The 15,457-nt window shown below is 39.4% G+C and overlaps 1 long non-coding RNA gene across 14 annotated transcripts in view; it reads right to left on the bottom strand.

Moving 5' to 3' along the window:
* Nucleotides 1-9,975: 9,975 nt before the first annotated feature.
* Nucleotides 9,976-15,457, bottom strand: part of LOC112651833 (uncharacterized) — an 85,914-nt gene continuing 80,432 nt past the window's right edge. For 4 of the 14 annotated variants that reach the window (XR_007410256.1, XR_004814994.2, XR_004814995.2 and 1 more), the window contains 3 exons: nucleotides 14,890-15,052; nucleotides 12,042-12,190; nucleotides 9,977-10,367 (listed from right to left, as the gene is read on the bottom strand). This is a non-coding gene — a long non-coding RNA (uncharacterized LOC112651833). Of the gene's footprint in view, nucleotides 10,368-12,041; nucleotides 12,191-14,889; nucleotides 15,053-15,457 lie in introns of all 14 variants that reach the window. The other 10 variants (XR_003131076.3, XR_003131078.3, XR_003131079.3 and 7 more) reach the window with 4 other exon arrangements.

Below are 15,457 nucleotides of genomic sequence, written 5' to 3'. Positions count from 1 at the left end.
ACATGCATGAAAAATCAAGTGGAGGAAGGCATGCAGAAGATCTGGACTTTTAAAGAATAAGAAAATAGCTTCTATGACTTCTTATTAATTTTCCTAATATTAATGCACTTAAATAAATACAGAAAATACAGTGCCCATCTCAAACAGCTGCTCTTTTATGAGGTTTCTGGCACCAGCCACCAAGACTTGAGTTTTTGAAAATCTAATGATTTGTGCTCTTCTTTTTACTATCAATTTTTCATATTCATCATATGAATGCTTATTTATAACTAGGTCTAGGCTGCAGGGTGAATGATTTGAAGACTAGAAAACCTCTCCACTTCTTGTTAAATTTCCATTAGCCTATTAAACCATCTAGAGTCTTACACATAATCTTTTTCATGAAGGCATTTGTCCCAGAAACCTCCTATAAAATAAACTTAGGACTAGCACACCTAAGATGCCAGGAGTCATCAGCTATTAAATGAACAGATTAGTTTACCAGGAAAATAGTTTTTATCTTGAAAATTTGAAAATAAAATTCCTTTTATAAATGAAAAGCAAGGCAAGTAAGTTTTGATACGTGGACGTTTGGAACTGAAGTCACGCTCATGGTGAAGGAAGTGGGCAATCTGAAGAACACTGATGGGGAGAGTGAGTAGTAAAAAAGGATACTTATGAGGTTACTTTAATTAAACTTACATTCTTCCTTATTTTGCTTAGGGACCAACTAGGTAGAGAAAAAAAAAACACGAATCTTTGAAACTTCCACTTCAATTGTCTATTTTCTTTTTTCACCAAATATTTCATGAACACTTACTATATACAGGCTTGGTAAGGAAGGTGTGGGAAGAGAAAAGAGAGGCACAGTGTTTGGTCTCTACCTTGTTAAATTCATAATACAGAGATGGGGGAAACATAACTAAAGGATGGAAAATAAGGCAGAGTTAAATATAGACCACAATAAAGGAATATGTTTAAAGTGAGGATATGAAGAGGATGGATGATAAATTCCAACAGTGTCATCTCTGTGTTACGTCTCAGGTTACTTTTTAAGGTTAGGGAGAAGGATATCCTTCTTTTATTTTTTACTTTTTTTTGAAGATTTTATTTATTTATTCATGAGAGACACACAGAGAGAGGCAGGGACATAGACAGAGGGAGAAGCAGGCTCCTCTCAGGGAGCCCAATGTAAGACTCGATCCCTGCACCCGGGATCATACCCTGAGCTGAAGGCAGATGCTCAAATGCTGAGCCACTTAGGCATTCCAGATATCCTTCCTTTAGAGACAATGTAGACTGAAAAATTAATTGCCCTCAAACACCTTCAGGACAAATAGGTGTTTCTGTGTCAGTTCTGCTAGGACAGTTTCTCTCTAGAACATGAAAACATTCTCAACTTACCTTCTTTGTACTGCCTCATCACTGACTCCCTTTATAGAACACCCCAAAGAAGCTTTTGTGATCTCCATCTTTTTTCCTGCCTCCTCAAGTTATTGCTCTCTCCTTTGATTTCAGTCTCTTGGTAGGAAGGGAAACAATGACTTTTCTGTATTAACCCAAAAATGCAAATAGTGGGCAAATGAAAAATTCTAGTACAACTAAAGTTTAAGATAGACTCCCTAATTCAGGTTTTGAACTGTTTCACTATACTGTCTTCCAAAGGACGCCAGATGGAAACATTCAGTCCTAGAAGTCTTCATCTGAATTTTAATGAATGGCAACCTATTTTGAAAAGACGTACAAAAACTCCTCCATTAACTCTTACCTCAACCCTCTGCTTTAGTTTTATTTCAGCATTTTGAGTCCCCAGTCAAATCATGCCAAGTGTTGAGGTTGAGTAGACTTGAGAGGGAGCCTTTATCTTAGCTTTCTAAGATCCAGTATTAGGATGAGAACTCCTCATCTGAATCAAAAGTTCTCTAGAAAACTCTGTTTCTAAGGAAAAGTAGTTAGAGGGCACTTGTGATGAACACTTGGTGTTATATATAAGTGATGAATCGATAAATTCTACACCTGAAACCAATTATACCATAGGTGTTAACCTACTAGAATTTAAATTAAAAAAATGAAATAAAAAAAGAAAAGTGAAAAGTAATTACTTATGCTGAGTTACAACAATGTGGGGCAGCATACAAACATTGTCTCTGTAGATTAACACTTAGTGTTTCCTCTTGTTTTCTCTCTCAGGTTATCTTTTGACGTCTTGTTTCTCTTGGGCATTTTCTTTTGTCCAAATATATCTAGGGAATTGACATTGATTCTCTCTGAGCATTGGGCCCACAGTTTTTAGAGTGTGGTTTTCTATCTCATGGGTAATTCCAGATATCACACTTGAAGATGAACATATTGGCCACTGTCCTATTCATTAGTGGGAAAATGTATTTCAATTCAGGAAGAGACAACATTAACTCTGGTTTCTCCACGGATGATAGGTGAGAAGGGCTGCCCTGAGAGTTGAGAGTGTTTTTACGCTTTATAAAAGATGAGACATAAAAATAAATCTTGCTGTAATGCCATGGAAGAGCTTGTTCCTCATATTTGCTTTGGAATAGAGCTCTGTTTCAGTTTGAACGCATTTCAACCTTGATGCTTGAAATATTAACATTTTATCCTCATATCTGCTTACAAATCACAAATCATGCTGGTAAATATTCATGGATCATGCTCTTTTGCTTCCTAGGAATGTATGAAGACCAGAAAAAAACCTTATGGGGTCAGAACTTGGGATATGTTGGGGGATAAGATTGAATATCAGCAGAGTTAAGCTGGCAATAAATTTGACTTTCCATTTGTGGAGCTTGGTTACAAAATAACTTCAAAACACTTTCGGAGATTAATGATGCTAGGAAAAGAAACCAAACTTTCTGGCTTCAAGCCAAGCACATATAGGCTAAGATGCTAGAGAATCAATAGCAATAGTGCCTCATATAATACCTTGCCTTGCGGTTTGTAGAATGCTTTAGAATTTTCCAGTAACTTGCCCATTTTTTTGTTACCGGATCCTGTGAGATGCCCCATTTCCAAGATAAAGAGACTGATGTTATTTGATTTTAAAACACTTGCCCATGTTTATAAGACTAATAACAGAAAAAATGAGACCTGGATCTCAGATCCATTGACTACTTACTGGTCCATGGTTCATATAGGATTCAGATTAAGATACCTCTTTGTCTGGCAGGCTTTTTTGTCTACCTGAATCTGGATTAGGTAAATATCTCTGGGTCCAAAAAATACTCTATAATGCCTAGCTCTCATCATAATGACTTATAATGAATTATTTCCTTGACTATTTTCCACTGGACTATAAGCTCCATGAGAAAAGTAGCTTGTTTACCATTGTAATGTCAACATATGGGGCCTGGCACACAGTAAATGTTCTTCAAATCTTTGTGAAATGAACTGAATTCCAACACTTATTTTGCCAAAACAAGGAGAAAAATAAAGACTTGACTTTTAGATTGACACACTCCAAATCTGGATAGAATGAGTGTCTCCCAATTAGAGCAAGTTACTGGTGCTACCTCCTAAATATCTCATTGTAGATGCCCAAGAGAGGAGACTCAAAAATTCTTTTTAACAAAGACCATGGTTCTGCTTTGGGAACTGAGCCTGTTTCATTCTCAGCTGAAGGGCATTTATGTCCAGTTGCTAATTCAAGCTGGTAAAGGAATGAGAGATCTCCAAAGTTCTCTGAACACACAGAAGCTTTCCTGCTCTCACTCACCGATGCTCACAACTCTGCAGAAGAGGGATGTGTGTATTTAACTCTCTAGAAATCCTATATCTGTTCCTCAAACCAGTCGTTCTCTGCCAGGTAAAAAATTGTGATGATGAGGTTGGCAGAGGTGCCAGATGATGTCTTCTCATCCCAGATGGAAAGGGAGTGAACGTTAAGTGAAGATAAACAATGAAAAGATCCATTGAAAACCCATAACCTGTGCGATTCAAAATTGTAAGTGGGACTTAGGACCTCACTCCCCTTTGGAAATTTGGAAGTTCTACTCCATTTCTTTGAGATTTTCCAATGCAACCGCACAGCCAGAGTTGCCTGGACTCCTAGGTGCAATACACAGTCCATCTGTTTGGTGTGAACTTGGAGAATGAGTTTTGTGCATGGGACAGGTTCCAGCTGAATTCAAATTTCCTACAGATATTGAGGATTTGGTTCTAAGTCCTGAATTCATTGAGTCCTAAGAGTTAGAGTCTCATAGTGGGCCACCCCCACCCTAACTTTTTCAGTCCATATGCAACAGTGGTTCAGAAAGATACACTGTGTTGTAAGGCTGGTAAATCTTAGCACAATTCCTGGCTCATAATTGGTGTTTAATAACTATTTAATAATTATAGTAGTAGCATATCATTAGTGCTTCTATAATCAGGTGATAGGCAAAGTTCCTTCCTTCCTTCCTTCCTTCCTTCCTTCCTTCCTTCCTTCCTTCCTTCCATTTTTTTAATCACTTTCTTCCCTCCCTTTCTTCTGCCCCTCCTTCCTCCCATCCATCCTCCCTTCCCTCCCTCCTTCCCTCTCTCCCTTCTTCCCTATCTTCTTTCCCACAAATGTTCACTGAGTTCCCTTTACTATCAGGTACTTTTCTAAGACCTCTGGCTATAATAGTGGACAAGTGACATTATGCACCTTAAATTCTAGTTGGAGGGATAGTAATAATCAGGTAAACAGTTTCAGGATAGTGACCCAGGAAGGAAGGGGTCCCTGAGTGTACAGGGAAAACTTCTGTGTGGGAGAAACATTTGAAATGACATTCTTTTAATGGGGAAAGTTTTCCAGGCAGATGAGTATTCCAAGATAAATATCCCATATGAACCAGATTTGTTTGTAAAATAAAAAGAAGCTAGCATCTCTGGAGCAAGATGTACAATAGGAGAGGATATTTCATGCATGAAGTTGGAGAGGAAAGCAGATGGCAGATCATAAAGAGATGTTGTAGGCCATGTTGAATAAGATTTCAGTGCATTATCTTCTTTAACCAACACAATAACCTGGGATGTGGGTTATGTTTGTAGACCTAATTGCAGAAAAGAAAATCAAGATTTATAAAGGTGATGTGGCATCAGGGTCACATCACCGGCAAGTCAGAGTCCAGATTTGAACCCAGAAAGCCTGACTCCAGAACTCACTCCATTATCCCAATGTAAGTCCAGACATTATTAACATAACATATGTTATTAACATAACATCAAATTATTAACATAACAGCAAGTTCAAGTCACCCCCTTTTCACAATCCAACCATTCATCCTTCCATGTTCCCATTCCCAACACAGAACACCGGGCACTAGCATGGATATGCAAATTGAAGTCAAACAACCTTAGCTGAAAAATCTCAGCTCTGCCTTGACTGGCTATGTGACCTCAGAAAGTCATCATTCCTTGGGGTTTCAGTTTTCTCATCTATAAAATTACACTAATACTACTAATTTCTTCCCACATCTTAGGGTGTTGTGAAAATAAAATGATACATTTGCTCATGCTAAATGTAATTTGCTTATGAATTCTTAACTACAGACCAAACCAAACCAAACTAAACCAAACTGCTACTACATAGCCTCATTTACTATGACAAATCTATCCTTTCTCTCTTTTCCCACACTCCTACCTGGGTTGCAGACCACTATTATGACCACCCAACCTTTCTGAGTCAGACTCTGAAGATGGAGTCAGGAAGGTGCATTTTAGCACACTCCCCTGATTCTGACACAAGCCAGAGTTTAAGACCACTGAAATAGATCATAGACCAAGATCCAAGGGGATCTTGGTAAATGTCTCTATCAACATTGGAAACTGAAACTACATTTCCAAAGATATACAGTGTTGGGGTTGAGTGGTATTTTGGATCTTTTCAAGGCTGTTTCAATGGTGTTGCAGCCAGAGTTTTGGTAGTACATTAATCCTTCCATGCTACTGCCCATCTTCCATATTCTCCTGCCCTCATGATGTTTCTATGTAAATTACATACAAAGAATAATAGTCAAATGGTCTTAAAGTATGTGTAATGACTCTCAGTGCACAACTATGGTAAAGACTAGCCTGATTCACCTATTTACAGTCAAGTCCTATGATTTAATTCAAATGTTGACATCTCAATTTGAATCTTCAATAGACATTTCAAATTTATATGTACAAACCAAACTCATTATTGTTCCTCTGAATCCACTCCTTCAATAACATTTCTCATTTGGTAAAAAAAAAAAAAAGCATATCTATCCTTCCAACTGCTCAGACTTGGAGGGCAGTTGCTTTTCTATTTTCCTCATGGCTGATAGCAACAAATCATGTTGATTTTATCTTCAAAACATATCCAAAGTATGAGTTCCCAACAACCCTGCTGTCACCACTCTGAATTGAACCATCATCATCTTCTGCCCGAGGTTTTGCAAGAGTCACTTACCTCGTTCCCTTCTTTCTGCCTTTGCAATTCCAAAAGCCTATTCTCAACAGAGTGACCAGAGAATGCTTTAGAAACCAGAATCAAGTTAAGGTATAGTTGTCCCCTGTTATCTAGAAATAGAGTTCCTACAAAACCTTTAATAAGGCAAAATAGTGTAAAGCAAAGAGTATGTTTCCAAATGTTTACACTAGGCAGCTTTGCTTTTAGGAAAGACCTAGATTTGTACAGTAACAGCTTTTCTAATAAAAGCAAAAATTCTCTTTGGATTTCTTTGTTAGTTAAAGTCGGGTACTAAGGTAGGTCATTCCTAAAGGTGAACTGGCACAACTCAATCTTTTGGAAAGCAGGGATACCTGCTGGTAGGCTGAATAATGCCCTCCAATATGTCCATGTCATAATCCCCAGAACCGGTGAATGTTACCATATATGACAAAAAGAGATGTTGCACATATAAATACATTAAGGGCTTTGAACTGAGGAGATACTCTTGGATTTTTGGGGGATCTGATATAACTGCAACCATCTTTATGAGAGAGCTGAAATAGAGTCAAGGGAGAAGATGATATAATAATGCAAATAGAGACTGAAGCCACGTTCATTGAAAATGAAGGAAGGGACCACAAGCATAGGCATACAGGGGCCACTAACTCTGAAAAAAGGTAAGAAACAGATTCTCTCCTCACAACCTCTGGAAAGAATCATCCCTGCCAATACTTTGACCTCAGTCCAGTAAAACTGATTTTGCAATTCTGACTTCTAAAATGGTAAAGAAACAAATTTGTTGTTTAAAGCTGTTAAATTTGTTGTAATTTGTAATAGCAGTAATAGGAATCTAACACAGCTCTTCTTTATTCCCCCTAATCCTGAGTAAAATAGAAAGTTATCACAATGACCCACAAGTCCTCAAGCAATCTGCCCCCTGTCATCCACCTCATAACTCTGATCTCATCTCCTATTACTCTTCACTTTGCTCACTCTGTTCCAGCCACTTGACCTCCTTGCAGCTCCTCAGACACCCAGTCATGCCCCCTGCTCTTTGCCTTTGCTTCTTTCCATATCTGTAGTGCTTCTTCTCTCAAAATAGTTACATGATTGGAATTTTGCTTTCTTGGGTGTAATTCAACTGTCACCTTCTCACTGAGGGCTTTCCTGACCATTCTACTTGAAATCAGAACAGTTCTTTTCACCTCTCCATTCCCTATCCCACTTGCATGCTTTAATTTTTTTCCAAAGCACTAGGTTTTACTTATTAAAAGAATATAAGATCTATTTTTCTATACTTTATGCATGGCTAATGCCTACCACCCACTATGATGCTTGCACATAGTTGGTGCTCAAAATATTTTTGTTAATTGAAAGGAGCTGAAATGAATAAAATTCTAATCTAGCACAATGTCCAGCATGATTTGGCATGCAAGGAGAGATGGCTAGGCTCCAAGGAGAACCCTGACTCAGCTAAGTGAAAGTTTTATGAAGTTTAAGAAGAGGAGAGGCAGCTCACAAGTCCTGCCAAGGAAAGGCCTCATTTGACTTACTAAAAAAGCTGTGTGTAGTGGAAGGCATAGAGAGAGGAGCAGAACAAGGGTTAAGGTCTCTAACCTATTAATATTCATGGCACAATTATTTCTTGATTTCTGACCAATTATGTTAGCAATTCTCCCCCTTCCTTTGAAAAGAAACATGGAAAAGGAGTGCATAGAGATGGAAGTTAAATTTTCTTTTGCCTGTATTGAGTTATTTTTAAACTCTTCAGAAAGTCTCAAGGAAATGATTTAATGAGGAACCCACAGATTTTCAGACTTCCAGTGACAAAGGATGATCCATGAACAAAGTTTAGCTTCCTTAGCTTCTGTTCAGCATAAGGATGTATTATTCTATGCAAATTCCTCAGCAGTCGTAGTCACCCATTAGTAATGGCGTGATATACCACATTGCACACACCACACTGTACAGTGTAAGAGAAATTGATATCTTTGGGTCCTAAACCATGGATAGGATCCAAAGAAAAAGCCTGGCTGGAGCAGCTGCCGGGATGGAAGATAGTCTAGCTTATCTGTCAGTTCTCAAGTAGTTGCCTGAAGCTCTGAGGCCTCATCTAGAAGCGGTAAGGGAAAGTGCTGTTATGCTGAATTAGTGATGCTGGCTGTGAGCAAAGGAAAGCCATATATGTCAGGATCTTGCTTGCTTTGAGAGATTAGGATTTGCAAAACAAACTAATGGGAACCACTCTGTATTTTACATCCCTTTCTCTTCCGTGGATTGCCACTCTTGTCTAATATCCTATTAGGGACAGACAAAGCAAGTTAGAATGAAGTTAATTAATCTGGTCGAGCTTACATGTAATGAATGAAAGAGCAAAATGTCCCAAGGTTTACAGCAACTCTGGTTATCAGTGACTGCATGTGACATATTGAAGGATGGGCACTTACCGAATAGTACTTTGTGTGGAGCTTCCATGAATGAACAAAAACCTATTTTTCTAATGTTGATCTATCATTTCTCATGACATGCGCTATTTATCAGAAAATTGGCTCTCTAGTCACCAAATATGTGATGGTTATTGATAAGACGAGAAGACAAAACAGAAAGGAAAAAGGAAATCAGGCAACCAGGAAAGCACCCTGCCACTAATCTTCTTCATTATTGTGGTGGATTGCCGAATTCTTTCTGTTCTTGAAGTTGGCTTTGAGTCAGCCCCCTTTGGAGACTGCTGATTGTGTTACAAATATGGGTTTGACATGTAGCAGATGAGGATTTTTCAAAACACATGTTCAGTGAAGAGGGAGGTCACAGCTTAAATGAGATCAACACAGGTTCTTGGCCTGGCTTAGCTGAGAGGACCATGTACATAAAACCCCCTGGGGGACCATGCAGATACACCTGGGAACAACCTTATATCTTTTCATCAACCTCCAGATGTTCAGAGATCCCTTGTCATGGGGCCCTTCCTCAGGTTCTCCCATGATCTATCAGGGTTTTGGCCTCTTCTGGCAATTCTCAAGTATGTTTCTATCATCCTCCCTCATCATTTCTCTGCCCTGAAATTATCTTGTGGATAATCCTGGCAGCTCATCTCATACAGTGCTGCTCTGGGTAGTCGCAGGGCTTCTGGTGGTAGAATGTTTTCCTGCAGCTTTTACTCCTGATGGTGAGGAGAGTGTATGCCAGGTGACCAGTCAGAACAGATGGCCTCACTTTTTGTTTGGTTTTTATTTAAAATCAGGTTCTTCTCTAATGTCATGTATGTCAAAAGCTACTCCTACTAAGCAATGCATACTACATTAATTATTCCTAGACTCAAATTTACCCTGGAAGAAAATTTAGATGTTATAAAAGATCTTAAAATTTATTCATTTTATAAATTAAAAATGCATATGGTGAAGTAAATTCTAAAAATACACAGAAAAGCATGAAATAGAAGATAAAAGTCTCTTTTTTCTCTACTCCTCCTAAAGGATATGAAAACTTTCTTACGTATCTATCCAGAAATGAATCTCTATTTATATCTATATCTTTCTACTCTTTTTCTAATGCTAAGAATTGGGGTAACACTGTGTGTATTTGTCTACAATCAGCCTTTTATTTTTAATAATAATTAATTATTTGCTGTGGAAAAGCTTTTTATTTTGATGAAATCTCAAAAGTTTATTTTTGCTTTTGTTTCCCTGCCTCAGGAGACATATCTAGAAAGAAGTTGCTCTGGCCAATGTCACAGAGTTGTTGCCTGTGTTCTCTAGGATTTTGATGGTTCCGGAGGTGAGACCTGAATAATCTGAAGATGGCAATCATGTGACCAACTCAAAGTCCAGCGCAAAGACCTTCTGATGGTAAAATGGCTTTGTATGTTCAAGGGGAAAGCACCATGGTGAGAGGATTTTGCATATCAACTCACACTGGCCCATAGACATCAGAGGCTGCAACAGAAGACTTTAGGAAGGCTGTGTGGGTGTGATTTTCACTGGAGGCCAAGGCAGCTCCCCTGAAAAACCAAGATCAAGTTGGTTTAAAACATATCGCAGAACCAAACCATGCTCATCATGTCCACCCCTACAAATTTAGTTGAAGCCCCCTTCATCTCCCACTTGGACCATTCCTGCCTGGTGTTGTGCCCTTCTCTCTTGCTTTCCATCAGTTGTTTTTCACATAACAGCCAAGCATGCTTTTAAAAACAAAATCAGTTATCATTCTCGGTCTAAAGTCCTCATGTAGTTTTTCACCCCCTAAGAGTAAAGGGACTTCCCTTACTTATGCAGTCAACCTCTCCACCATGAGATGATATGCATAATCTTCTCACCATAGTGCTTTCCCCTTGAACATACAAAGCCATTTTACCATCAGAAGGTCTTAACACTGGAGTTGGAGTTGGTCACATGATTGCCACCTTCAGATTATTCAGGTCTCACTTCTGATGTCACATCCTCCATAGGCCATTCCTGAACACTATATTGAAAGTAACTCCATCCCGAGTCCTAGTAGCTCTATCTCTGTTTTATTTTGTTTAGTGTTTTATCACTATATAATATCTTACATACTTATTTGTTTGTTAATTAGTTTTCAATCTCTCCCAACAGGAAGGTATATTCCTGAAGGACAGAGTTTTGTTTGGCACTTTATCCTCAGCATAGCTGACTTAATTCATATTTGAGTGTTTAATTAATATTGGCTAACAACAATGCCAACATCTGTTCTTTTAACTGCATCCATGTAGTACTTTCACATCACATTCACTTATGAAGGCCCAAAATAAAAACAACTTCACAGCAGGCATGTTTGGTTTGGAGAACAGAAAAGAGTGTGGTTACTGGCTTAAGGATTTTTTGTCAAATATTTAAAGCACTGTCATGTGGAAGAGTGGCTCTGAGGTCAAGTCACTTCAACAGGACTAGTAGGAATTAGCAGACATTGACTTAGCTTCATACAATCCACAGAAGTTAATCCCCAAATTGCCAGATCAATTTCTCCCTCTTGTGAAAGGAATAATTCTTTCTTGCTGAGAGAGATGCTAAGTCAATCTATTAATAAAGGGCTGGGAAGAGAGGGCAATGAAAGGGAGAAGGGAAGGAGCCTTAGTGGGAGCAGAGGAAGAATTTTTAAAGGGGAAGATAGTGACCAAACAGCAGTATACTGAGAGAAAAGGGTGGGAGAAGAAAGGATTTTGTGATGTATTTGGGTCCCCTTTAGTGCAAATGAATGAAGAATAGAATTCCTTTCTCATTATTTTTGGATAGTGACTATACTTTTTGAATATAAACTCCCTCTGAGACTGAATCAACTGGGTTTCTGGATTATGATGGTTACATTAAAAAATACACTTTAAAACAACTAACTGAGGGATCCCTGGGTGGCGCAGCGGTTTGGCACCTGCCTTTGGCCCAGGGTGCGATCCTGGAGACCCGAGATCGAATCCCATGTCGGGCTCCTGGTGCATGGAGCCTGCTTCTCCCTCTGCCCATGTCTCTGCCTCTCTCTCTCTCTCTCTGTGTGTGACTATCATAAATAAATAAATAAATAAATAAATAAATAAATAAATAAATAAAATAAAACAACTAACTGAAAGTGTGAAAAGCTGCCTGATAAATAAGTTAGTAGCTTGCTATTTGAAATTTAAGCAGAACCTCAAAGACAATTTGCAGGAGGCGAAAGTCTAGATTACCTTCTAAAGGCTGCTCCAATTCAGCAGACTATGGCTCTATCTCTAGTCTACTGACAGGCAGGAAGAGCTTCTGAGGTGGAGGAGTAGAGCAGAGGGACCATTACATTTTCTCACAGATGGCTCCTGGATGAAAGTTGGCCACTGCGGGACTGGAAATGGATATAATAATGGCACATTGATTGTTTCTGTTTTCCCATTTAAAATTTCATGCTAGAATCACTTGCAGGATATAGAAAATGGAACTGTTAGGGGACAGAACAGGAAATGAGGAACTGGGTTCTTCTGTTCAGGGTTGGGTATGTGACCTCGGGTCAGTCACCAAACTCTGTATGCCCTCTTCTGCCATCTACACACAGGGGAATGGTATTCTCTGTGGAGAAAAGGTGATTCGGCTTGGAGCTGCTCTGATCTCAGCAAAAACTGGGCCCAGGTGAGCTAGGAAGCAGGTAAACTGGGAGCAAGGGCATTGGAGCGTGGTTGTACGTGTGTGTGAACTTGGGAGGCCCCTTCCCTCTCTGGGCCTCACTCTGTTTATTGGGAATAAAGAGCACTAGACAAGACACTCTGGAAAGCTCTCCTAACTCTGACAGTCTGTTTAGTAAAGTTTCAGGTCAATATATTTTGCAGTTGCATAATCCTCAGAAAGCTAAGGTTTAGAATAAAATTGGGATATACAAATAAGGTAGAGAATGGCATCAATAAAGAAATGAAAATAATTAGGCCAGAAAGGCACCAGTTAGAGAATGGAAAATCATAAACTTGGTTAGACAAGGTAACTTTATAGGTGGCCATGAAAGAAAAGTAAATTCTCAGTAGACTCTTCCATTACAAGTATTTCTGCAATGTGGAGAACTATAGATGAGGACTCTTTTTTTCACTTCTTTCTTACTCTTCATGGCTGGTCTGAAAACTAGATTTTCCTTAAGGTGCACATCATGTGTATACGCACACACAGTTCTCTATGATCTATCCCATTTGCCTTTTCTATTTTATCTCTCTACCATCCCTCCTGATTTTTTATGAAGGTGGCCACTTTGGACCCTTCCTCACAAAGACTTTGTACTTTGCTATCTGTATTAGCTTGCTCAGGCTACCATAACAAAATGCCACAGACTGGGTGACTTTAACAACAGAGATTTTTTTCTCTCACAGTTCTGAAGGCTTCAAGTCCAAGATCAGGTGCTGGCAAATTTGGTTTCTCCTGAGTCCTCTTTCCTTGGCTTGCAGATGGCTACCTTCCCGCCGTGCCCCCACATGGCCTTCTCTCTGTGCTCTGGTGTCTCTTCCACTTCCTATCAGGACTCTACTCATATGGGATTAGTGCTCCACCTTAATGACCTCATTTTAACTTAATCCCCTCTTTAAAGTTCCTATCTCCCAGTACACTCACATTCTGAGCTACTGGCGGTTAGGACTTCAACATAGGAATTTTGGGGACACAATTCAGCTCATGACACTATCTCACAGATTTTATTCAAATGTTTGCCTGTTGGAATGTCTTGTCCTCTTTTTTATCTTTCCAAATCCTATGCTTTCCTTAATTCCATCTTAAAAATCCCCCTTTTCCTTCCCTTTCATTTATTGCCCATCCCTCTGTAACTGGATTTTAATTGAGGAAGTAACACTTATACATGGTATAATAATAATAGCACAAAAGTGCTATCATGTAAATGATAGTACTCTTTAATACCTATGACCCCATCCAGAGTGCCTGTCCTAGCAAAAAGTTAATACTAGTTTTTGAAGACTTGTCTAACCCACAATACCATTAAGCCACACTAACATAGAGAAAAGGAGTAATTCTAACAGAGGGATGGACAATGACATCCTAGTCTGTGGCAAATACTCTTACACAAAGACTCTCCTCATTCCTGATGATTAGGAGTGCTCCCTGCCTAAGCAGCGGGGCATAGAGAAGACTTAGGCTTTATGAATCACACAGGCTTGGATTTTAGTCACAGCACTAGAACATACTAATTGTGTATTTTGTTTCACCACTTTGGGTCTCTATTTACTTGTCTATTAAATAGGAACAATAATTATACCTTCTCCAGGGAGCTGTAAGATGAAAGAGGTTGCTTGTGAAGTGCCATGTAAGTGGCACCTAATAGTGCTAAGGATATGTTTTTCCTTTTTGTTGCTGTCTGGGTCCCTTCAGGACTCTGCTACTACTTCCTCACTCATGGAGGTCACGTGACTCTCAGCCTGTCCTGTGGCTGCTTTGTGGTCAGGACCCAAGGGGATGCAGTTTTATACCTTTGAAGAATTATCCACTAATTCTAACTCAATGCCTACTTAGGTGATTAATAAACATTGAATGAAATTAAAACTGGATTTTTTTGGCACAAAAAAGGCAGAGCATCATAGTTTGTGGTAGAAACATGTGGGTGAGTAACCCAGTTCTGTCACCTAATTGAAGTGTGGCCTCAGGCAAATCATTTAAGTTTCTCTCCCCTCAGGTTTCTTATCTACAGAATGTGGGTGGCCATCTCTACCTCACAGGATTGCCGAGGGAAAACTGAGGGAAGCACCTGAGCTGCTGCAGGAAACACAGTTATATAGAACTACAAAGATCTTTCTTAGCTTTTGTTTTCTCTTCATGTGAAATCCTCCCTTTGGGTACACAGTGTCCCCATTTCTCCTATTTGTATACCTTTCCTCATATTGATAGCTCATAATAATCAAGGGCTGGGGGGAATAAAAGAAACTGAAGTCTGTGCAAATGTCCTAAGAATCATTCTTTTCTTAAATTCTATCAGTTTCAAACTGCATTGCTACACTTTTCTGTTCTACTGTCAGACTGACTTGAATGAGTCATCTCTATAATAGTCATTAGAGAAAGCCTCACCTGATAATTTGCTTAATGATATAATCCACATTGTTCTGCGCATGCTCATCCTCCTAAACTACAGTCAGCAAGTGAGACTTGAGGAACACTCTTCTGTAAACAAACTCCAGGCTATGGGTTATTTGGCCTCGGAGGATGACAAGAATAACTCCCTGGTTAGGTTCTAGAGAGACAGAGAAAGAAGACTGTAAAAGAGGCTGTTCTATGCTGTCCACATCCTTCTCAGAGCTGAGGGACTCTCAGTGAGTTCCTCTCCTGGAATTATCCTCAATAAAGTCTTCTAATTCAAGTTTACACCTCTTCCCCCCAGGGTAGCCCAAAGCCAGGACTGGTTTGCAGGTGTAGACTAGACCTTGCTTCAAGGCAGGACAACTCTACAAAAGCATCTAATTCCAGACCTCCTGTGGGATCTGAGGAGGCCTTTCTTGCTTGTGCATTATTGCTTAATACCTCCCTTTGCCCAGTCCTGCTTCCTTCACTCGCCTGCAGGTATTGATCCTGAGGCAACATCCTGCAACCAAATCTCCCTCTCTGAGTCTATTTCCCAGGGGAACCAACCTAAGAACAG

Source organism: Canis lupus, chromosome 4 (genome assembly GCF_003254725.2).
Source record: "Canis lupus dingo isolate Sandy chromosome 4, ASM325472v2, whole genome shotgun sequence".
Lineage (NCBI taxonomy): Eukaryota > Metazoa > Chordata > Mammalia > Carnivora > Canidae > Canis > Canis lupus.
Note: the sequence above shows the minus strand (reverse complement) of the source record. Positions and strands in the feature narration are given on the sequence as shown.